This window comes from Varanus komodoensis, unplaced genomic scaffold (assembly GCF_004798865.1).
Source record: "Varanus komodoensis strain SLA01 unplaced genomic scaffold, ASM479886v1 scaffold18_3, whole genome shotgun sequence".
Lineage (NCBI taxonomy): Eukaryota > Metazoa > Chordata > Lepidosauria > Squamata > Varanidae > Varanus > Varanus komodoensis.
Genome location: NW_025335549.1, coordinates 10,286,649 through 10,311,641, shown reverse-complemented (window position 1 = coordinate 10,311,641; position 24,993 = coordinate 10,286,649). Strand labels below are relative to the sequence as shown.

The 24,993-nt window shown below is 45.3% G+C and overlaps 1 protein-coding gene across 2 annotated transcripts in view; it reads right to left on the bottom strand.

The window, feature by feature from the left end:
- Positions 1–24,993, bottom strand: part of LOC123022105 (probable E3 ubiquitin-protein ligase MID2) — a 155,632-nt gene that overhangs the window by 95,529 nt on the left and 35,110 nt on the right. The window lies entirely within an intron of this gene.

Genomic DNA, 24,993 nt, shown 5'->3' with positions numbered 1-24,993 from the left:
TGTCAAGGCAGTTTATAAAGTAAGATTAATCAAGCCTGCAAGTCTTGAAAAACCTCCAGTTCACAGCACCTTGGAGGCACATCCACAATTAAGATGACCAGAAGATGCAGAAGGCCAAATGGCTAAAAAAAGCAAATTGGATACACCACTGAGAGTTTACTGATCTTGGCAGCTGGGGAAGATGCACCCCCTGCCACTTCATTCAGGCAAAACCCAGAGAAACCAGCTGCATTCACACAAGACATGAAGCCAGAATTCTTTCGAATCCTGGCCATTCACAAGCAAGTTGCCTACCCTCCTACAAGGTTCCCATGGGTGCCATTAAGCCCACAGACAACTGTTTTGGCACCCAGCTGGCTTCCTGCTCCATCTGAGTTGTGTTTTATTTTGTAAAATGTTTACATTAAAACAGTAGGAGTCTGGCTGGCTGCCCTCCAACGCCATTCCTATTTGGGTTCAAAAGAGCAGCTTTGTGTTTGGAACTGTTGTTTTCTTGTGTTCTTCAGCAAGTTACTTTTGTTTTAGCCTCACCATGTTGGTGAGTAGAAAAGGCCTGTTCTGTGACCAGCCACACACACCACAACAACCATTTTATGAATGGGCAAGGGGCCACCCTGCGGTCATGTTGTGAGCATCACCAGAACATTCTCCAAATTCCAAATATATCAAACAACTCAGGAAGAACAGGGACCCCTGTGCTGAACTAGCCAGGAACCTGCTAGAACACAAAGGCTTTTCATTGCATCCAGACCCAGCCCATGGCTTGATGTTCTGCTAACAATGCAGATCCACAAGCAACTTCAAACCTCAGTATGTTGTAGAGATGGATATGCTAAATATTTTTGCACTTGGGGTGGTTATGTTTGCATACACTTATTGTCTTTTTAAGCTGGATTTCTTTGGATTTCTTTTGAGTCCTTCTTATGCCAAGTAATTACCCCCCACCCAACATTTCACAGAAGAACAAAATAATTACAAAAGAACATCCACAGAGGCTGACCAAGAAACTGAAAAGTGTGTATCATCGCGCCACCCTCCACATGCATGCAGACAAGCTCCCAAGGGGGTTTGCTAATTGCACCTCTTGAAAGAAGACACACAGCAGGGGGCACCCAATTAGCTTGATCATTCTCTACACAGGCAAAATGAAAGAACCTTTGCAAACTTCCCAAGTGTGTATCTGCTGTCATCCCACAAGATCATTCTCAAATCAGCCCTGTGTTGGCAGGTGATCCGGTGCGTCAGGAAATATACGGCTGCAGGCAGAGATGACCTGCCTCAATTCGTCTGCTGTTCCGCAAAGATGCAATCTTCCAACCAACCCCCTGCTGCTGCCTAAGCCCCTTGTTCAATTGCTGAGCAAAGCCGGTAAACTCCACCCAACCGCTTGTAGAGATGAGGTTGGTCAGAAGGGAAATAAGAACGTTTATAACAGACGGAGAGCTTATAAACTGGACGCAAGCTACTGTATGCCTTATCCTGCAACGGCCTAGGAGAACATTCGAAGTCATGGCTGCAAAGAGTGAATGACAGAAATAAATCCATGTGAGGATGATGAATATCCAAACTCCTAGTAAACAGCTGGAAATATGAATACAGATCAATGAAAGTGGGCCATTGTAGTTGGTTGGTTTGTTTTATCAAAGCCATCCTGGAAACAGGTTTAAATAGAAGTATTAAAATCTTCTTTGTATCACTCAATCAATAAAATGGCCATTATTAGCAAGCTTACTGCTAATATGTAACAACTAATCAAAAACATGTTTTTGTGTGTTAAATACAGACTCACCAGATTGTAACGATAGGCAAATCAGCAAGGGCTGAGATCACTGGTCCCTGAATTCCACTCTGAATTTCATTCAGACCTCTCCTCAGCAAGATGGCGGGGAGCTTTTGCGTATGAATCTATGTGAATGAACATGTATGTTTTCCAAAATGGATGTAATGACTAAACACATCTTTGAAATGTTCACTCATCTCCCACTGATCAAGGTGTGTTTGTGCACCTTTTTCATGCATATTTTTTCAAATGTACACATGCTAGCAATCACGTTTTTGATCTGCAAACTTCATTGTGAGCTCAGAAATGTATAAATTTGACCACTCATTGAGCCAAGGTCCATGTTTTGCCTAGAAGCTGTGACCAATTAGATCCTAATGAAAAATGAACTGAACTTAGTTTCTCATACTTCCTTACTACTTTTGCCATAAAGTGGAGAGGGAGGATGGGACAGTATATAAATATTAAGGAGAATGAAAAAATAAAATGGAAAATGAAGAGTGTATAGCTTGCCAGAGGAAACAGTACTCTGCCATGCCTCCTTGAACTCCAACACCACCAGCAGAAGTGTAGAGGCTGGAAATCAGGGACATTGTCAAGCAGTAGAACGTCCTAATGCCAGAGGAGCCAGCAGGTCTTTGGGTAGGGTGGCCACAGGGAGGGTCCTCCTCCTTACTGGTTCAATTGCGTTCTCCTTCTGGGCCCAGTTCACTCCAGGGCCCAAAGAAGAGGGCAGGACTACCAAAGGACTACCACTAATGTGCAAGTGAGCACATTAGCACAAGCAGAACATTAAAACAAACCCATTTCCATGAGTAAGGAGATGACAGCAATACAGGCAGCGATCCATGAAACACAGACAGAATGCATTTAACAAAATCAGTATGCCTCTAATGCTCTTCCTCCTTGCTTGTGTCATTACATACATGCTTAGAAACCAAAACAGCAACAACCACCAGGAGAAAGAAGCCGTGTTCTCCATTCTGGTGGCCCCCGGATGTGCTGGACTAAAGTTGGCATGCTGGGGATAAGGTGGGACCACATATTGGAAGGGCACGAGGTTGTGGAATTCTGTCTTCAGGGGATGTTAGACTTGAGAGAGTCTTGCAGCATCCTGAGGCCAGAAAGAAAGTGTATGCAAGGTATTGAAATGTTGACATTCTTTCCTCTCGCCCACATATGCACTGTTCATGTGCCAGAAACTCTCCATAATACTCCACAGTGGGTCCTACAGCACAAAAGCTTATGCAAGAATAAATTTGTATTCACACACACGGGTATCAGACCAGGAAATGTAAACAGTACACCCCACAGGCCATGAAGTTCAAGAAGTACAGTCTGTAACCACAGCTCAAAATGCATGCAAAATAAGCATACAGCTGGTTCCACAAGAGCAGTTGCTGGTGGAAACTTCCCCAGCTTTTCTAAGCTAATTTAAACACCTTCATTGGAAGAGAAAGCCTTCTTTTTGACCAAGTCCTCAATCCCCTTTTCCATGCTCTGCCTTACCCCAATTCACCTCCATACCATTTTGACCCACCTCCAGCTTGACTGTAAACTTGCTTAACCCCAGTGACCACCGTGTCTTCTCAAGCTGCACTGTGTTCCCGCAAAGCAAAGGTGCCGAACCTCAGGCCCTGGTGCTCCATCCACCACTGGAACATGGGCCCTGGGCTGCAACAGGTTCGTGGCCCTCTTTCTCATTTATGCAGCAAACTCCCTTGACTTGCTTCCTGCTGCCTTTTCCATAGTCAGTCCTCACCCTTCCAGACCTAGACTGCCCGATGAATTGCTCTGCCTGTGCCCCTTCATCTCCCCATACTCCCCTTAGCTCTCCCTCCCATGTTTATCTTAAAAATAACGCTTGCAAATAGGGTGTTTAATATGGGGGGAATGTTGCCAAAGCCTCTTGCCTGGCCTCTTTCTGTTTTCCTGTCTGATTCCCACCCACCACCAGCACCACCCCCCTTTTCTGTAGCGGTCTAAGTTCCTTGAGTTAAAGCTGGCCTCCTGCTACCCTCTCCCCATCCAGCTTTATAACCAAAAGACCTCTTCCCATATAAACATCAGCGGCACACCAGGAAAACCAATTGTCTGAGTTAAAATAAATAAATCAATATGAATTGGCAGGAAGGTCTGTTTATAAATGTTTTATCTGCTGCAGAAGGTTATTAAGATAATAAATCTGGCACTGCCCTTTTAATCTCGATGTTCAGACTGAAGACTTGGTAAGCCTCAGAAGTTCAAAAATGACAAAATAGATCAAAACTTCCAAAATCTGCTCATGAGATGTTAAGTAAATGTGTGATCTCATTAATAGCAGCTTCTTGTTTCCTGAGCCCTCTTCAACTCAACTGGCCAGTTGTCATGTCTGAAAGCTTTTATTTTTGCATCTGAATAGTATAATTTTCAAAGAGGTTAAAACCTATATTCTGCCAATTACTGACTGGGAAATCTTGCCTTAAAGTTGTGGGCTTTGATGACTCCAAACTTTTAATGCTTTTCAATTCCTCAATACAAACAGGGAAGAATAAGATCATTCTCACCGATGAGGCTAAAGGGCGAAGTTCACCCAAACACAAATGATTAGGTCGGCCAATTGCTCATAGCCAAGAAAAAGAAAACTCCGCAGCCAAAAAAGAGGGCATAGGTTGGCCTGAAATCTGCATAAGTTAATTTTATATGTACAGGTGCAAATGTAGAAAGAATTACTGTAATCCAAATACACATGCAATTCATCCCACTATGGCAGGAAAGACTGTGGGTGGGTAACTTACTGAAAATGATACTCAAATTCTTTGGCCACCTAATGAGAAGGAGCAACTCACTGGAGAAGACCCTGATGCTGGGAATGATTGACAGCAAAAGGAGAAGGGGACGGCAGAGGATGAGGTGGCTGGATGGGGTCACTGAGGCAGTGGGTGTGGACTTGGGTAGACAGGTGAGTCTGGAGGAATGTTGTCCATGGGGGTCGTGATGGTTCGGGCACGACATTGCAACTAACAACAACCTCTGTAACTGCTGTCTAGGTACTAGCTGTGGACTGGCAATTCTGAGGATTCTGCTCACCTCTTGGGTGTATTTATCTTTAAATGGGACTTCAACTTGATAGCCCTTCAAATGCGTGAATCCAAAAAGAGGACTGTCCTGTGTAAGCCATTCAAAGAGAGGACTGTTTTCTTTAAAGTAGTGCACACAGCTACCCTACCTGTAGTGAAGACCCAACTCTTTATATTCACACACATACACACACACGTGTGTGTGTGTGTGTGTGTGTGTGTGTGTGTGTGAGAGAGAGAGAGAGAGAGAGAGAGAGAGAGAGAGAGAGAGAGAGAGAGAGAGGCATCTCTGGAGGCTTGTATTTATTATTCCATTTATATCCCACCTTGCTCCTCTTGCAAAGAACCCCAATAGCTTCCGAGATGCTCCTGTACCTCCATTTCATCCTCACAACAACGCTGCATGAATTAATAGCTAAATAAAATGCATTTAAAACTACTAAGTACCCACATCCATTTTTTCTTAATAGCCCACAGACACATTTAGAAAACAGACCAGGACAGTGCTGGAAATGTATTTCCGAGTTGCCTAATTCATTTTTGTTAGTAGCCTGAGCTACTGGATACCTGGGAATATTTTCAGCCCTCGTCCTCGGCAAGGTACCAGTAATGCCTTCCACTGGGAAATATTTGGGCAGACTCTGGAGCAGTCTTTCACAGGCTCTGAATGAAGCCAATTTGCTTCTTGTTATTCTGTTAATTTTCTGGGGAGATCATAATGCTATTTCCTGTTAGATTTTTCCAACCCCTTGCAGTGTTTGTGCAGTAAAGTATACCAGCTTCTCCCTGAAGAGGTATTATTCCGGGCCTATTCCTATCCCACGCTCCCACTGACACTGGCAAAGTTAACCCCCACTCTCCCTGCCTCTGCAGAGGGGAATATTGAAGGACATTTTTTTCCAGGGGGTATGGCATCAGAGAGGAGTTAATTGACCCTTTCTTTTTGGACCGATGATGTGAGCAAACCCCATCAGGAAAACAGTAGTGACGGGTGAAGACCAGGAGAAAAGGCAGCCAGGTTGAACTGGAAATTTTATAATGTTAATGTGTTTTATATTTTTAGTGTTTTATATTTTAACTGATGCTTTGTAAGCTGCCCCGAGGCTTCGGAGAATGGGGCGGCATAGAAATTTTTAAATAAATAAATAAAACGGGAACATGGAATTCTAAGGAGCATTAATGTAAGCAGCACCATTTCCTCAGGGATGAGCTTCCCGGTGAAAGGTTTGCCTGATGCCGCGTTCTACTTTCTTACAGAACTAGTACTTCCAACTCCCAATTTTAGCAACAGAAAAGATGGTGGAGGGATTTGTCCCCATCGACTCTCTCCACACCATGCGTAATTTGCTATATTATTATCATGTCCCCTGTTACTCATCACTTTTCTAAGGTAAACCAAGCTGGTCAGCAGTGTGGTTCCACACCTAGCTTTAAGCGCTGGTTTTGTCCTTTAAAGCCTTAAACAGTTTGGCACCAGATTACCTGAAGGGGCTCCCATTTTAAGCGAGAGGGCCCATCTCCCTTCTTAAAGAGACCCTTCTTATTGGCCCACTTGTCTCCATGGGGGAGACAGCAAAGGGCCTTTTCTGCAATGTCCCCACACTTGAGGCCTGGGAGAAGCTGCCACCAGGGATCTGCTAGGTCACCACAGCCTGTTGGGAAGGCCCTGAAAGTTTCCCATGATTAAGCCTTCTCAAAGTCATAGCTGCAATTATGTTTCAGGTCCCATCTTGTTCTGACATTTGTTGTTTTTTTGGAACTCTGGCTGCTTTTATTACTGTATCCAGTTGCTTATTATGAATGATATTATATGCATTTTGTTGCTGGTAGTGGGGGTGTTGTACACCACCCTGAGTGAGCACCTGTACTGAAAAGTTGCGTATAAATATTTGAAATATTTGCAATAAACAGCCCCAACCATTGCAACCTTATCTCTTCGAGCTGCTTGATCATTTGAGGTGGCCTCTTCCATCCCCTTTCCAGCTCTGTGCTATTCCTTACACCAAGCAGAACTTCCACCATAAAAAAGCATGAAAAGCAATGTAATGTTCTGTTCCCCTATCAGATTGAGTCAGTCTCCAAGGAGGACAGACGAGACTTGTGCCAATCCTGTATGTGATTTCACTGTCCGTGGGTTTGGGACCATGCCTAACCCAAGGCAATGTGTAGTCCTGCTCTGCAGCAAACAGAAAAGCAGGTTTCACAGCTAAAGTGAAGGACGTTCAGTGACCAAGGAACACTGTGCCTGATCTGCATTTCATGACAGAAACCTGCTCTTGTTCCCTGACAAGAGGATCCTGAGCCAGAACATGGGGCACAATGTGTCCCAGGCTGCATTGCATTGCCACCTTCAGCTTTTAATAAAGCATTTAATATTCCTCCCATAAATAGAACAGATTTAATATTCAAGATGCTCCTGCACTGGCTTGATGAATATTCAGGTGGAAAATTAGCATAGCACAGTGAATTTTGCATGGGTTGCAACAGAGAGCTTTCCAAACACACCATGGTCTTCAGAACTTTTATCAGGGCATGAGCACCAAGGACTGCCACGCATTTGGAGAAGGTGTGTGGGGGGGGAGCTCATCAATATTCAGCCCCCCCCCCCCACTTGTTAATACTGCCTGGTTTTCATGTTCAGGCTTTGAGATGTTGGCAAAGACTCTTATTCTGCCATTACAGGTTTGCAGGTGTCGTTGGGGGATTTGTCTGACAGTGACATGTGCGTCTTTAAAAAGTATAATTTGAATGTCATCTTGACAGGAAATGTTGACATGCTTTTAAAAGAATTTCCCTTGCTGCACATGAAGAGGTGAACCCTCTGGTTCCACACACACACCCTCCATGTTTGAATTTTAAGATTCTAAACCCACCATTGATTTAACGGCTACAGACACCATCACATGGATCCCTACGCAATATGGTTCCCTTTTCACCTCTTTCTCCCCCAAGTCTTCTAGTAGCCCATGATTCTGCCCCCTCAACTCAAGTTCATCTGGTACGATTTGCTCAGCACCAGCCTCTCTCCAGTTTAACATTTCATCTGATCCCACAGAATTGAGGAAATGGGGATCAGGAAGAGAGTGCCTGAATTTGGCTTGGAAGCGTGACCAAGGGACATCCAGATAGATGAGCTCGTACAACTATCAGTAAAAATAAATACATTGTGCAGCTATTCTAGCTTTCCCTCTTTAATAGATTTTTCATGGTAGGAAAAAGGGCAGAAGCAATGTTGGAAAAACATGGAAGCACTCTAAATGGATGATGTTATCTGGAGTTGCTGTAAAATTCTGTGACTGAGGAAGGGCACTATAGTCTAAATGGCTTTTGGGCTCCTCCAACGCAATGATTTATTGAAGGAAAAGAATCCAAAGCTTTTATGGCAGGCGTATAGAATCTCCTTTAGTCCAAAAGTTTAATTCCACTTAGGAAATTCTTCCCTGGCTCACATTCCAGTGGTGAGGGAGACAAAAGGGACAGGGCTAAAAATACTGGCATATTTTAGCTTAAAACTCTTAAGATTAAGTAAGCCATAAGAGAGGTTCGTCAGCCTTTAAAAATGGGGGAGATGCATAAAACTTGGGAAATTACTGACAGCTGGGGGAAAGGTGGGCCTGGGGACAGGTACCTGGCTATCTGTGGAACCACAGAGGGCTGGACTTGATTTTTGTACTCATGGCATAAAGCCAGCTCTTGACCCTGCAGCCCTCAGCCACTGGCCCTCAACACCATCTGGCTTTTGGAAGATGTGGGCCCACTCCTACTCTCCAGACCACCCACCTGGGAATTGCTTCCTCTCACACTTCGTGTGCATGAGTGTGCATGCATGCAAACATGCACATTCAGTGAGGAGGCAGAAAAGGAATAAGGTAGGATGGAGAGAATGAGCTGAGCGATCCTGGAAATTCGTTGCGACGGCTCTGGCTGGAGTCATTGTCATGGGACCCGATAGCTTTTAGCTGTGGGTCAACTGTCTTGCCTACCCATTTCTTAGAACATCCCCCCCATGTGGGGATGAGAAAACACTTTGCACCCAAAGGCATCTCCCATAAGTCCTCAAAGGGTATGCCTACATCTTCGAGCAGACAGCTCACTTTTGTACATCTGAACAATTGTTTAAGGGATCTTCTTGTTTGCAGCCCACACTGGGTGTGCACAGAACTGACCGGTTTGTTCCCTGCAACATCCAAAGCTTAGTTCTCTCCCTTTGGAGCAAATTTTCGGTATTGTAAGAGAGAGAGATTTACGTGGGCAGGTGCATACATATGTGTTTTCAAGTAAGACAAGGGATGTTCAACTGAATGACTATAGATATTGCACTTTGAAAATAAAAAGCTGAACAGCCAATGTGAAGAGGAGGAGGCCAGCAACACAACTAAATGAAACCCTACTGGATTTGCCAGTTAATCTTTCTTTCTTTCTTTCTTTCTTTCTTTCTTTCTTTCTTTCTTTCTTTCTTTCTTTCTTCTTAATATTATATACCTCCCCATTCCCATGGACCCTGGGCAGTTTACAAAAAAATAAACCAACAGTGATTAAAACAGACTATGTAACTAACTAACTAACAGAACATATTAAATAAAACTGACGTGAGAACTAATCTGAGAAGGCCATCTGGGAAACTTGACGCACCACTCCCAGCAGACCTGGCCACAGCTTAGGGGAAACCACTGAAAAAGTCCTCTGGGTATTGCCATTAATCTCACAAAAGCAGACTTCAGAAGACTATTCCCAGGGGACCTTGGCTGGCGAGGTGGAATGCGTGGGCAAAGGCGCTCCGGAAGGTATTCTGGGCTCAAGCCATGAAGGGCTATGAAGGTAATTAGCAACACCTTATACAGTATCCAGAAATGAACTGGCAACCAGTGCAAAGACTTTAACATGGGTGGCAGGTAGTCCCTCCATGATGTCCCAGAGACCAGCCTGGCTGCCCTACTTTGTCCTAGTTGTGGTTCCAGAGTAGACACAAGGATAGCCTTGTGTAGCACACACTGCAGGAACACACCGAGCACACTAGAAGGGACCAATGCATGCTCTACTCTTTTCAGGTCATTCTTTTCCAGGAAGGGACGCAGTTGGCGAAACAGCCGAAGCTGATAGCAGACACTTTTGACGACGGCTTCTATCCGAGCTGACATCTGAAGGGCTGGATCAAGCAGCAAACACAGGCTTTCAAGATAAGTGGGACCCCATCTAGAACTGGTTGACACACCTCTAACTCTGGATTTGTACCCTTAACATCAAGCACCTCTGTTTTGTCTGGGCTCAACTTCAATCTGTTTTTCATCCCCCAGCCCATTCCCAGCTTCAGGCAGTCATTCAGAGAGGAGATGCTCTCTCTAGAAGCAGCAACACATGATAGCAAGCAGAAGCAGGGCTGGGTGTCATCCGCATACTGATAACATCCAGCACTACTCCTCCGGATTATCTCCTCCGGATTATCTCTCATGTAGATGTTAAACAGCACTGGAGACAGAAAACTGGAATGCATCTGTCAACGGCAATCCACATTCGAGAAGAACTCTTTCCCATCCCCAGCCCCAGGAAGTTGGCACCATGTGGCCCAGTTGGCATAGGCCTGTTCACATCCAGAGAGTGCCAAAACCTGGCCTAGAAACAGTCTTGGCAGCAGGTGACTACCTGAGGTTCCCAGCAGGGATAAAAGGCCTGGAGACTAAGTGGTAGCTATTGCTCATCCTCCCAAACTAACAAGGTATTCCTGCATCTCTGAGGCTTCTGCCCTGGAGCGGGAGAACTGGCTGCTCTCCCTTGAAGCCTCCGACCTCTCTATTCAGCTTGGTGCAGCTGTTTTCCACTCCAGAGCTGGGTTTGACTTTGAAAAACTTGCATGAAGTTCAAGTGAGGCAAGTAAGCAAGCAAAAAGGACAGCCCCAGACACACCCCGCGGCCCATAGTTAGCAAACAACCCGATTCACCTTGGCAAATAAGAGGGCGGGAAAAACAAGTGCTGTGCCATGGGAAATAAACCAGGTAATCTGCACTTCCTTTGTGCTTCATGGTACATCAAGGATGTAAGAATGAGTTTATTTATTTTATATATTTGTTTTAAAGACTTATTAACCTGCCTTGAAAGACACACTGCCCTCACAAGGCAGCTTACAATATTTGCAAAAATAAGAAGTGACAAATTATAATAATGCCCATGCACATACACGGACGTGCACACAAAGCGCTAACAGCAGCTCCTGCTTTTACGTACCTCATGCAGACGGGAATGAAAGTGTTTCCAGGCCTGCGACAATGAAGCCAAACTTATCCCCCAGGGGCAGCTTTCCAAAGATGTGGAGCTCCGCTGCAGCCCAGTGCCTACCAGCCTAACGGCTCTTGCAGATGGACCAGAGATTAGGGCCTCTGGTGCTGGTCTTCCTACTTGGGCAGGATAATAGAAGAGGGGCTGCCTTGTGGGTAACAGCTTCTGAATTATCCTCAACAGCATCCCCATGCAGAGCCGATTACCATAATCAAACCCGGATGAAACCCAGTGTATGTGCCATGGAGGCTAATTCTAGATAGGGCTGCAGCTCCAAAGAGGGATGCATGAGAACTGTATTTATGCTTGCCAGTCATGCAAACGTTTTCCATCCTTTACCTTGAACATGGACTCAAGCAGGATCCCATTCTCCAGAAATACAAATTCCTCAGCTTGGGCTCACATTCAGCAAATGCATAGATTCAGGCTTTGCTGTATGCAGGGAAGTGTATGTTTGGGGGCAAACATTTAAAAAACGTGATTTTTTTTCCACTTGAAGGCACAATTTCCCCATTTGAATTAAATGTAAAGTAAGCACAGTCAAACACTGGCAATGAGGTGGAGCAAGCTTCGAGGTAATGCTCAGAGAATGCCAGAAAGCATGAATCTTGTTTGTTCCCCCAGCTACACTGCTAAAGCAGCCTAACTTGGTTAACACACACACACACTCCTGGCTTGCGTCAATAGGCTCCCACTGATGCCCCTTATAAGCCAGATGGATTAGAAATGGGAGAAAAACCAGAGTCTCACGTCACATACACCGATGCTTAAAGAGAAGATCCCCACAGGCTGCCACGGGGCCGCATGTGCTGCAGCTGATATTGTAGCCCGCCTACAAGTACATGGAGATGGCATTCAAAGGAAGCAAGATGCCCGCCATCCCTGCACAATTGCCCTCGCGTTTTTCAAGCCACAGCCCTCACAGGAAAGCCCCTCTGCATCCATTATCAGAGCACATGAGGGACCTTGGCACTGGATGACACGAGGTGAGATACCTGCTGCCCAACTAGGCCCTTGGAACCATCGGTTGAAATTCAAAGCCAAGCAGTAGCCAGCGACAGCTTTATTTTATCTTATTTACATACGGAGGAGATATTCAGTCATGTCCTAGATTTATTTCTCTCCATAGCCCCTTCAAGCTATCTAGGCCAGCAAAACTCTAATTTGAATATGACTCAAAATGTTAAATAAATTAAAGCCGATGGGTGTCCTCGCCAACAACTTTTCCAGCTTTTGTTGCTTAATGTCAGAGCTTCAAAGGCCAGTTTTGAATGCTCGTTGGAGGTAGTGTTTCACCACATTAACCCACTGGCGATCGAGTGCAGGAAAAAAATGAAAATTACTGCTGTGCCCACAGAGAGGATCAAGCACAGATGCACAGAAGTCTCTTGCTGGAAAACTTAAGATAATTGGTGTGCATGTAGCATTTGTTCTCGTGTCTCCCACTCACCTCCATCCGCATGGTGTGCAGAGCCAGTGGGTCCACAGCCCCTTTTATCTGCGGTTTCCAAGGGGTCGGTGCAGATGCAAAGCTGGCTCCCCGGCAAACCATGTTTTGAGGATCAGCAGTCCAACCTGCAATTCGATCCTCCTTTCCATCCCCCCCAGATGAACTGCCTGGTTCCTTTCCTCTGTAACTTACCAATGTGATCTAGTATTACATTTGCACCCACACTAGCCACAGGCAAGATGAAGTAGGTCCCCTCTTGGCCAGTATTTGGAGACTTGCAAAGACTCCAAAGCCTACCTGAGACCAGGCCAGGTAACCTGGTCAAAGGAAAGTGCTCCTGCCCGCTCCGCAACACCCTCCTTGTGTGGTTCACAAGGCAGAAAATGTGGCTTTTTAAAACACTTCCTGGGGAATAATGCTTCTTCGTGCAGCCTTTCCCTGGCTTTAACTGATGTCGGATGGATTGTGTCCAATGACAGGGGCATGGAGCATTTATCCAATTGAGGATGCTCTGCATTAGTTCTGCCAGAACTTGTCAAGATATGTGTCCTCCCAGAAGGTATAGCCACAGCAAATGGACAGGGTTACAGATATCTTGCTTTTGTTTAGAATGCCATGGTGGGGATATCTGGCCATTCACACCGAGTTTCTTCTTTGCAGCCAGTGGAGAAGGGCTAGTGATGAAGAGTGGATGGGATGAGCCCAGGGCTCTGGACTACCAAGCCTGAAGGTCCATTATCTGGCCTGCAAGCTGGTAGTCCCCTTTCCATGAGCTACAGCAGGAATGCTATTGTGTGGGCCAAATCCTACAGGCAGAACCTATCAGCATGGGGGTCAAATCCAGCCTTCCAGGCCCCCCCAGGCAACCATGCCTCCTTCTCTAGCAACATACCTTTCTCCCACATGAAAGCCAAGCATCTGGTGGCTTCCCAGCTTTTCCTGCTTGAAAAGACTTTTAAAGGTTTATTGGCAGTTAAGAGGCTTAAGCAAAAACATGCCAGTATTTTAAATCCTGCCGGTGGTTTTGCCCCATCCCATTGTGCCTTCAGTCCTGCCCATCACTGGATGTAGCCCCTGAGAGCAACTTTGAAATTAATTCAGCCCTTGGAATGAAGGGACTTAATACCAGTGATTAATAGAAAAGGAGACAACTAATGGATTTTCTGCTTGGTCCACCAGGACATCCCAAGCTGAGCTAAGAAATGCAGTTTGCAAAACGCACCATCGCAACTGTTGTTGTTTCGTACAAGTGCCATGCATACATCTAGCTCCCAAAACTCAGGAGGACAAATCTCTGCTTCAGATGCTTGCAGAATAAAAGCTGGATAAAAGCAGAACCAGCAGGCAGAAAGGGTTGTTAGAGGCAGCAGCAGGGTTCCACCTGTTGCATTCGGAGACAGCATTATGTTCCTGGCAACAAGTCTCAAGTTCCCCAGCTGCTTCTGCTGGCATGGAATCTACCACCCCCAGCCCCTCCATCCCTCTGCTGTGCCCCCCCCCCGCATTTTATCTAGGTCAAGCTGTATCCACATAATCTGCATTAATTTTTAATTTAATCTTTAGTCCTAATTCTTAGTAACTCTTAACAGGAACTGGCTTTTCTTGCTCGCTCCTACAAGAGGCAGTTTTTCAGCACTCACAATTTGCTGAGCATGCCAAAAAAAAAAACAGAACTCAGGCAAGAGGAAGGTGGAAGAGCAAAAGCACAGGCAGCGATCCCATATTGTGTTCCCAGAACAGACAGAGCATTAAAAGATTGAATAGCAACAAGCCATTCCCTCGCCTGCTCCATTCATGATTCAGAGGTTGATTTTAAAACAGCAGAAGTAAAACACGGGAGAGGATGGCTGGACCTGCCTCCTTCCAGTCTTGAACCCGCCACTATTCACCTCTCTTTCTGGCTCCATTTGCGTGGTCCATCCAGAGATCACGGGGTGGAGCAGCAGCATTTTTATTAGCAGAGACACGGGTGTCCTCTGCCGCCCCTCTCAGACTTTCCCGTTCCATCTGATCTTAGCTACAATCCTAACAATAGCCTGCAGGAAATGTATGACTATTTTATTGACAGCACTGATGTACTACTCTGCTTCTAAACAGATTCCAGACCGGAGAACAGTAAAAACATAAAACAGGTAAAATAATAAAGTAATGTGTTAAAAATGGGATATCGATAAAATTGCAGCTGCTCGATCAAGGAAGGCTTCCTGAATAGAGCTGCTTTCATGTGGTGCTGGAAACAACACAATGCCGGGGCTGCCTGGTCTCCGGGGAAAGGAGCTCCCCAAAGATGGAGCTGCTGCACCCAAGACCCTCCTCAGAATGATTCCAGCCAGGCCCATACAGAGCCGCCAGCAACACACCCTTGGATGACCTCAGTGACCTGACAAGTTGGCAAGAGAGGAGGCCTTCTCCGAAATATCCTGGTCCCCAGTTCTTGAGGACAATATTGCCATTGTTCAGTCACACAGTTGTGCATGACTCTTTGTGACACCAGGCCCTCCCGTCCGCCACGGTTTCCTGGCATTCACCCGAATTCAAGTTCATTGTATCAGTGACACTATCTAACCATCTCATCCTCTGCCATCAGCTTCTCCTTTTGCCTTCAATCTTTCCCAGTATCAGGGTCTTTTTCAATGAGTCCTTCCCTCTCATTATGTGGCCAAAGTATTTGAGGTTCAGCAACAGTATCTGTCCTTCCAAAGAATAGTCAGGGTTGATTTCCTTTAGGATTGACAGATTTTATCTATTTGCAGTCCAAGGGACTCTCAGGAGTCTCCTCCAACACTACAATTCAGAAGCGTCAATTCTTCAGTGCTCAGCCTTCCTTATGGTCCATTATATACTATATACTGTAACCTTAAATCTGGCCTTGTAGAAAATAGGCAGCTAGTGCCATTTCCTCAGTAAAAGGTTTTGTGTTCTGAAAAGGGGCAGCTTCTGGCAGCAGCCAAGCAGGGAAAAAGGACTTGGTGACTTGTTTCCTGTTGCAATGCAAAGCATTTGGGGATAGCTGGATCTCGAATGGGTAATTAAGACCCTTCAGCTTTACATGGATCAGCACAAGAACCTGAATTTTTGAACACTCTTTGGGGATATGGCTATGAGAACCGCTGTGATTAGTGCCTGCACTTTGGAGTTTACCAGCACAATGCTCTAATATTGGGAAAGCTGGGCAGAGTGAGAAATAGGTTCTTGCCAGGCCTGGGTGGTAAGCAGTTGCCCGAGATGAGCTGGAAGGAGAGGACCAGGAGCTGTGGAATACACTGGGAGGCAGCAGGATGGCAGACAATGCCACAAGTCGAGCATGAAGAACAACACAGGAATGCCCTTGATGCTCAGGAAGACCTCATTGTTCAAGCAAGCCTCAACTAGGACAGGAATCCCTTTTATCCTCCTCCTGGTCAGGAGGGTCCAAGAAGCCCAGCAATTCTGCCATTGCCAAGGGAGGCAGTTCCAGGCCAAGAGTCTTCATGGCATGCTTTGTTAAACGTGCAGGTGGGTCGCAGTTGTATCTTGAAGCAATAGAAGAAAGGAATGGAGCAGAGGCACTCAGAGCATAATCAAGGCCTTGGTAGAGAGGTTAGGTTTGAAAATGCAGGCCGGTAAGAAGTTCGGGAGTGATTTGCGTGAGGGTCCCCGCATGGGAGAAGGTAAATTCCCTCCTGGTCACTGTCACAATGGCCCCAGAGCACCTTTACACATGAGACACGCATGCACTCAGTCATGCCATCTGATGCTTAGCGGGGCCAAGGCCTGGATGTAGGAAAGCTTGGCTCCCATTTCCTGCAGGCTCCTAAAGGCAGCTGAACACTCGGAGCCTCTGCCTGACGCTACTTGTTGGATCTGGATCATCCCAATGTCCAAACCCACTGCCCTCCACACGGATTGGACTACAATGCCCCTTATTCGCAGTCAGAATGACAACTGTGGTGGTGGCAGTTGTAGACCAAGCAATCTGGAGGGTTCCACATTGGGAAAGGTTGGTGTTGAGAGTAAGGAAGAAGCCAGGAAGGGGAAGTCCAAATCCTCATTGTAACCCTTCATGAAGGGTGACCCTGGGCTATGCCCCTCTCAGCCTTCTTTCGCAAGGATGAAATGAAGGATGGGGTAGAGAGCAGCAGTGGAGAACTCTTCAAGGGTGGTACGGAAATGCTGTATAGCTAAATGAAATATTGACGATAAGCATAACAGTAGCCTAGACTTTCAGTTCAAGAAAGACTGAACCAAGCCATTTAGCTATTCTCAGCTCCCCATGCAACCAAGGAAACTGCTAGTCCGACTGGTCCCATCATGATCTCCACAGGTCATCTGCAAATGGACTTCTGGCTGTACTTTGACCAACAATAAAAACCAACAGTGGAAGAAAAATGCCTGCTGAGTTAATTTTACACAACGATAGAATGACCTTTAGCAGAAGGCTCCCCAAACCTAGAGCCAGCCCTGGTAGTCCAAGTTCCACATCCAATAAACAAAGACTTTAGAATCTGTATGCAGTTTAAGTTATGTCAACAAGCATTCTTTCATGGAGATGGGCAGAAAGTGTATGAAGGGCACCAAGACCCCATCCACTGCCTGCCTCATACTCCAACAGCACCTGTCAATATCTGAGAGTTCACCAGGCATCACTACAGACTTTCAGCCTTTCAAGCTGTCTCTGCATTATTCAGAGTTAAAGACGGGAGAGTCTCAGGATAATGAATACCATGCTCAGTACCAGTTTCTGCTTTGGCACTGTAAAATGACAGGCTACACACAACCCCACTAGAACCTTGGCAGCTTTCCTAACCATATGAAGTTACTTTAACTGCATAGGTATATTTGCCTTTTAGTAATTCTCTTTGAATAAATCACAGGGGGTTTTTTAATGTTGCCCAAATCTGAAGTCTATTGAGTGAGTTCTAACTATGAATTAACTGATCACATCACGTTGCCAAACCAGTCCCCTTGAAGGGCAGGAGATGACACCACCTTGTTGAGTCACACAGAATTCATCCTTAGGCTGAGTTTTTCAAAGCAAGAGAAAAGTCAAGTTGCATTTTTAAGCAGTTGTTTACCCAGCTTTGCCTGCCACCTCCAGAGGACACAGGAGCAGGAACTTAGTTAAAGCAAGCACTACAAATTTGATTACAAACTGATAATATCCCTCTGCAGGACACCATGGTGCATGGGAGGAAAGAACCTATAATTCCAAAGGGCACACAGAACAACCAGGATTAAATCATGACTGGGCCCTCCACACACACTGAGACCTCTAAAAAGGAAGACCAAACACACAGAGTGTTTCCAGACAAGAATCTCCTAGTACTGCCAGTCCACTGTGAATCTCTTTCATCTTCCTCTTCTTAGTGGATTTCTTGTGGCAGAAAAAAACCTGGAAGCAGTGGGAAAGGACTGGGAAGGTTAAAAATAGAAAACAATAAGTCTGGATGCCCCACAAAATTCAGTGTTCAGGGCATGAGAATCTGCACATTAAAGCTTCATCTGGAAGACCACCCCAAAATATAGTGGCTCCTTGAAACTGACAGAGGTACAAATTAATTTCAGGAATACAATAACTAGGCAGTCAGCTGAAGGCAAAGTGAATTACTTCCTGGGTAGTGGACTTGGAGGGGGAATTCCTCCCACAGAACTAGTCAAGAGAAAGGCATCTGCTTCCCCACCTGAGAAGGCTAGATTGAGAGCAGAGGTCACCCTCAATTCGACCATGCGAAGGTGGAGCGCAACACTGAATGCTAACGCTTTCCCCTGGAGCTAACGAAGAGTAAGTCGGTTCTGTCATTGTTGCAAGCTGCCAAGTCATCAACAACTTATGATGACCCTATGAGTGGATGCCTGACAAAGAGTCTTGCCCTGCTGAGCTCTTGCAAACTCAAGGTTGCAGCCTCCTCTATGGAACTGAGCCATCTTAGAGTTGGCCTTCCTTTTTTTCTGCCTTCAACTTTCCCTAGCATTTTTGTCTTCTCCCGTGAGTCCTGCCTTCTCATGATGTGCCTCAAGCAGAATAGCTTCAGCTGTATCATTTTTGCTTCCAAAGGTATGGTGAATTGTGTTAATTAGCACAGGCATACAATGTGTTTCCTTTGTGAAGTTGCTCCGAGTGTTTATTTAGCTGGGACGTGACAAATAACTATTAAAACAGGTTAGATCTGTGCTGTATACAGGTCCATACAAGGCAAACTACTTTTTGGATCACACTCCCTCATTTCGTAAGCGATCCCTGGAGAATTACTTGATGCAGAACTTCCAGAATGTCTTGCAAAGAGACAAAGTGTGTTGGTCAGCGCATCTGAATATGCACATCAGGTCTGCAGAAATTCTGTCATGGGCCAAGCTCCATTTTGGAGACATCTTTGGGAACTACATTCCAGTGCTGGGTAGGGTCAAAAGCAAAAGGGGTCAGAATCAAAACACCAACAAATGCCCCAGATTCCAACCATATTTTAGCTTAAGCTTTTGTATGCCAGTACCTAAATCTTAGAAAAGGCATTTAAACCTTACAGGGGCGGGGGGGGGGGGATCTGCACAAAAGCCAGGAAAACACCAGATGATCGAGAGTTGGAGATACGGTGAGGATGCTGACAGAGCTCTGGGGAACCCTGAGGGCCATACTGGGAACCCAGAAGGACCAGACGTGGCCCATGGGTCCGGGATTCTGTTGCTCTGGTGCAGAGGCTCGCATGTGCACAAGGAGATGCATAGAGGAAGGCTTTTGATCCCGCTCATACACAAGCACGCTTCCCCCCACCAATCCATCACACAACTCTTCAGCTGAATCAAACCTACCCCACCATTTGTGGAGTGACAGATGCACAAAAACTGGTATAACCCGTTTGCAAAGCAAATTCCTCTGAAACCAGCAAGATTTATGTTCTTGGCCTTAAAAGCCTGCATTAACTGCTGTGCAAGGTTCCCTCCTAAGCTCACATTTGGTTAGCACAATTTAACACACAAACTGAGCGATGGGAATTTCATTCTTTCTGAAGAGGGCCAGGCAGGCATGCCTCTCTCTCTCTCTCTCTCTCTCTCTCATTCACATCCCTGCTATGTGAGCCGAAATGCCAGCACAAAAAGTGCTTCTTTATGCTTGAAATGACATACCTGTCAGTATAGAATCCTAACCTGAATACACGCTTCACCACTTACAGGTGACACTGAATAAAAATTCTTTGAAATTTGTAATTATTCAAACCCGTTGAAAAGCCAACCATGAGCAGAAGTGCGGTGTGCTGGCTCGGTCCTGAGCCTGCTCCCCTTCACTTTATCAGTATTTTTTGCTGAGGCAAAAGAACCAGACTTAGGTGCCCTTTGCTCCTTTCCCAGGAAGGTATTTTAAGCAAATAAACTGTGCTCAACCACTGCAGCTGTAGGTTCCCAGCTTCATTTCCTCCCCTGGAAATGCTTTATTTCAATGTTCCAATGCATTATGCCATGTACATGATGTATGTTTCCGTGGGTTGAGGGTTCACAGTGCCCCTTCAGACGCAACCTTTCCCCCAAACCGTTGCCCCCAGAAAATGGACATTTGAGAACGAGGCTGGAACGCTTCCTAGTGATGTACATACTTCCTATAAACAGGATCTGGTAAGTTTAAGGAACCTCCCTAACATTAATGTGTGTTTCAGTGTGTACTTTGGGGATGAAGAAACTCAGACAATGTCAGATGATCTTCTCTCCAGGAGCATCTCTTGGGTTTTCCACTACAGGATAAGCTCTACTTCTCCCCATCTTTCTCAGGGAGAAGCAATGTTCAAAATGGCCGGGATTCTCCGATCATTCTCCCGCTGCTTGTCACATGCCAAATGCCCCTTTGTGATTGCTGCTCACTTTGTGCAAATGGAAAAATCAAGCAACTATTGAATAGGAGAGTTACACGAATTTCCTCCCTAGACTAAAGTGGCTCTGATTCAGTCTATAGAGGAAACTTGTGCAAATGGAACTGGGAACAAGAAGAACACCAGCATGCATTCAACAACTGAAAAGTTTGGGTCTAGGCTAGAGACGTGTCTGCACTCTAATTCATGGCTTTGAACAGGGCATGGTTGCATGTTTTGCAAGAAAAAAAATGAAATTGTGTGTACTTCCAACCCTTACTCTATACTAAAAATGATACTTGGCAGGTACCCTTGCAAAGATCCTCTCTCTTCCAAGCCTGTGTCTCCAGCTTGGCTGCCTTTCCTCAACGTGGGGCCATCAAGATGTGTTGGGCTGCAGTTGCTACTTCCTCCTGCCAGCGTATCAATGATCATGCTGGCTGAGCATGATGAAAGCCTCGGTCCAACACATCTGGAAACCACTAGGTTGGAGAAATTACAGCTATTTACCCCCAACATGTTTTGAAAGCTCCAGGAAGCCATCATGTTTACCCTTGGTACCATTTATTTGGAGTCTTAAAAAATGATGACATTTAGCATTATTTGGCCCTTACTTGTTTTCAACTGGAAACATTGTTCTGGACAGGTGCAGGGACTGACATCATGAGTACCACAAGGACTAGCAAATCAGCACTTTGCACAGCTGGAGAGGGGTTCTAAAAGCTGGAAAAACCCGTCTCTGCTCAGCTCAAATCAGTTTGGACGTCAGTCCCAAAAGAGCTTGAACAGCAATCTTGCAGTGGTGACATCATTCCTGCCAGATGTGCCTGTACACCCTAACCCTAACCCTTCCCTGTTTCCAGTTGGTTCTCATTCCCCCACCCCTGAAAAAGATCATCTAGTGATTTCTTGGATTTTGTGCAATTTCTTCCCCATTCAAAAGAGCTGACATGCCACTCTTAGGGCTCAGCTCCTGGCAATAAGACCTTTAAGCCAAACTTTGCTTTCAGTTTTCTATTTTGGCACCATTCCTTTTACTTTCAGCTCCACCCACCACTAGGGTGCACCCCCTCCTGCCTAGAGCTTCTCCAAAATTGAATCCAGTCCTTATGTTGAAAGAGGTTCAAAATTCAGGTTAACCACTCCTTTTGGCAAGAGGGAGCAATTGGGAGCAATCAGGAAGCATGGACCAGCACAGTGAAGCCAGAATCCTTCATAGTTCTGGCATATTATGTGCAAAAGCTGCCAATGTCTCTGAGCATGTGCCAAGTGCTTTCTTCTTTTCATCAAGCAATTACATCTGAAACTAGAAGGCAGATGTTTAAGCCTCAGGGTGTCTCATTCAAGAAATTAAGGACTAACAGCCCCATTAATGAGTAGGTACAAACCAAAAGGTTAATAAACTAAAGGTTTATTAGAGGATTCTGCAATGTTTTATGCCAAGGTATGGGCTGTGGGCATCAACACTTGAAAAACAAGCAAAGTCTTCCTTGAAACCACAAAATCAGTTTGGAGAAAGCCTCACTATTTGAAATGACATCAGCTGTCAACTTTCCTCAGGGCAAGCAGCTCAAACACTACATCTCACAGCTTAGCGATCTGACTTGCAAACATTCCTAAGTAGCTGAAATAAAACCAGACAGCTTGATTGTGCCACAATGAATTGGCATGTACACATGTGCTCATATAAATATATTATATAAAGTTAGCCCTTTCTGCTGCTTCTCACCAGGAGAGCTCAGCTCCAAAGACTCCGATGGAGCAGACATTCTGTCTCCTCCACAGCAAGTACACTCTTATTTACAGCATGCAGGGTCATGGGACAGCCACAGTTCTGGCCATCAAATTGCCCATCTTTCAACATGGCACGGAGAGCCTTCCAGATTTTCCTGGACCTACTATTATTGTGCAGATTCTCCGTGCAATGCATAGGAAACCCTTGTTTCGCTTTATATAGGTCAAGAACCAGACATTCCCATTTCTATCACATTCAGCCGGGCTTCGATAAAAGCATAAAAACAAGGCATGAAAAAATTCCAATGGGAGCCTGGGAAAATAAGCGCAGATGTCTGATTGCCCATACTGAGAAGTGCAGGACAGCTGAGATCAATCTGTAGCATGGACAAGTTCAGGGGGATGGGACTTGTTCCCACCACTCAACAGAGAAGGAAACTCTGGCAGTGCAGAAAGAAGGTTTGCTTAGCCATGTAGCCCAGCAATAGGCCTCTGGCGGAGAAAGAAGACAGTCTTATTTTTCTGCATCCTGTTCTTTAGCCCACAGGATCACCAAAGGCAACCACAACGAACAACACAAGTTAGCTTCTCCTCGGTTTAAAGCAGTGCTGCCAAACCTCCTTCAGCCCATGGGCTGAATTCAGTTTCAGGTAAGCTTTCAGAAGCAGGTCCAAATGCATATCCAAATGCCAGCATATTTTAGTTTAAAGCTTTTCCTGCCAGTAACTCAGCCTTAAGAGAAGAATGTCGATCTCTGGCAACGCAGAAGAGCTGCACAAATGCCATATGAATGGCATTTGGGGAAAAGGGGTAAGGCCTGGGAAAGGTCACTTGAGGACTCCTGGAAGGTTGAACTGGGACTGGATTTGACCTGTGGGTCTGAGGTTCAACACCCCTGCATTCAAGGCTCCCCAGGCATGCCTCCCAGCTTTCATCCGATAGGTTCTTCCACCCACAAGGAACACCGGAGAGCTGAGAACATGAGTTATGTGGAGGGGGTCATTCCTTTGGTAGGACAAGAACCTGCAAATGCCCCTCAGAGGCTCTCTTTTCCTGGCCCTGGAACTGCAATCCCTTCCCAACATCCAAAACTAATTTGCAGGGATAATTTCCCGGTTGCAAGCATAACCACCCCATACCCTGAAATGAGCCACCTACGAGGGCAGTGCAGCATAAGTAGATGATGATGATGATGATGATGATGATGATGATGACGACGACGACGACGACGACATTTCTATGCACACAGCTCTGAGTGCCCAGAGGCTCACTCTGTGTTTGCCGTCAGCTGTCACTAAAATGGCCAAAGGCTGGCTCAGCAGAAAGCAGATGACTCACAGAACTATTCCCTAGCTTGTCTTGGGGTTTTACTTTAACTCTGGCAAAATATTCCATCTCAGACCTTGAGTAAGGTTTAACCATACCCAGGAGTAGTAGAGGTTCATCCCCAAGAAACAAGTTCTCATTCATCCAACCTGTCTCCTCCTCCACCACCACCCACCCACCCAGCCGCTGTCTTTTCCTCACACTGGCAGCTGCTGTTGCTACTACAACCTAATGTGTAAAGCAGATGAGAGTGGGGCATGCCAGATGTTTTGGTCTGCAGCTCCCATGAGCCCCAGCCAACACAGGGATCATGGGAGTTACTCACCAAAATGAGTTGCTGCCCTACAGAAACAAAATAAAGGTTATCTCTTATCTAAATCAGCCAACTGCTGATGATGTAGCAAAGCTCCTGTTTTGTTTAATCAATGTTTTGACAGGAATTTCTTCCTGTAACCCAGAGAAACTTTGTAGCAAAGCACTCTTTAATATTTACCAACATACATTTCCTCTTAAATTATCTACCTGCTTCCTGGAACTTAACACATGGTCAGCATAAATGGATTCTTCAGGACCTATTGATTGCTAAAAGACTGATATTACAGGTTTGGAAGAATAGATAATCATTGCTCTTGGTGCAATGGACTATTTAATTTCTGTACTGCCCAACAGCTTAAGCTTTCTGGGCAGTATACAATTACTATAGTACACTAAAAGCAACCTAATATATAAATAATAATCATAACATTCCACTAACAATTCAAAAAGCACATTTTAAGATACAGTGAAATCAAGTTCATATGGCTAGGCCTGTTAAAAGCATTAACTCCCCCACTATATATTTTTCTTAGAGCAGTTAAATGCCTTGGCTTATTATCATTATTATATTATATTACATTTATATTCCACCTTTGTACCACTTGCAAGGAACCCAAGGCTCCTATAAGGCTCTCCTCCTATCCTCAAACAACAGCTCTGTGAGGTAGGTCAGGCTGACAGTACATGATTTATTCAGAGTCACCTGGTGAGCCTCATGACTGAGTGGGGACTAGAATTTGGATCTCCCAAGTCCCAAATCCAACATCACAGTGGCTCTCATAAATAGCATAGAGCATACTTCTATCCTGGCACTGAAAAGATAGCAGAGGGGGCCTAAGAGAGGAAATCATTCCATAATTTGGGGGCTGCCACAAAGAAGGCCCTTGTCATTTTTGCCACCAACTGAGCCTTCCTTGGAGGTGGCACTCAGAGGAAAGCTTCAGATGCTGAGGGCAATGGCCAGGTAGACTGCAGCTGGGAGAGGTGTTCTGTCAAGTATTGCCATATCAAGCCCTGAGAACCTAATGATGCTTTCAATACTTGAACAGGTATGTGGACACCACTTGCATATGAATATATACATGGATGTTTGGTCTACATTTGTTAAGGTTTATGTTGAATTTTATATGTCTATCTGAATACACAGACACTTGTCACAGGTATCAATCAACTGAAATTGATATACTCAGATTTATGTAGTTACATGAGGTGTGTTTTGTTTTCTTTTTCCTGATTTTTTGTGGTTT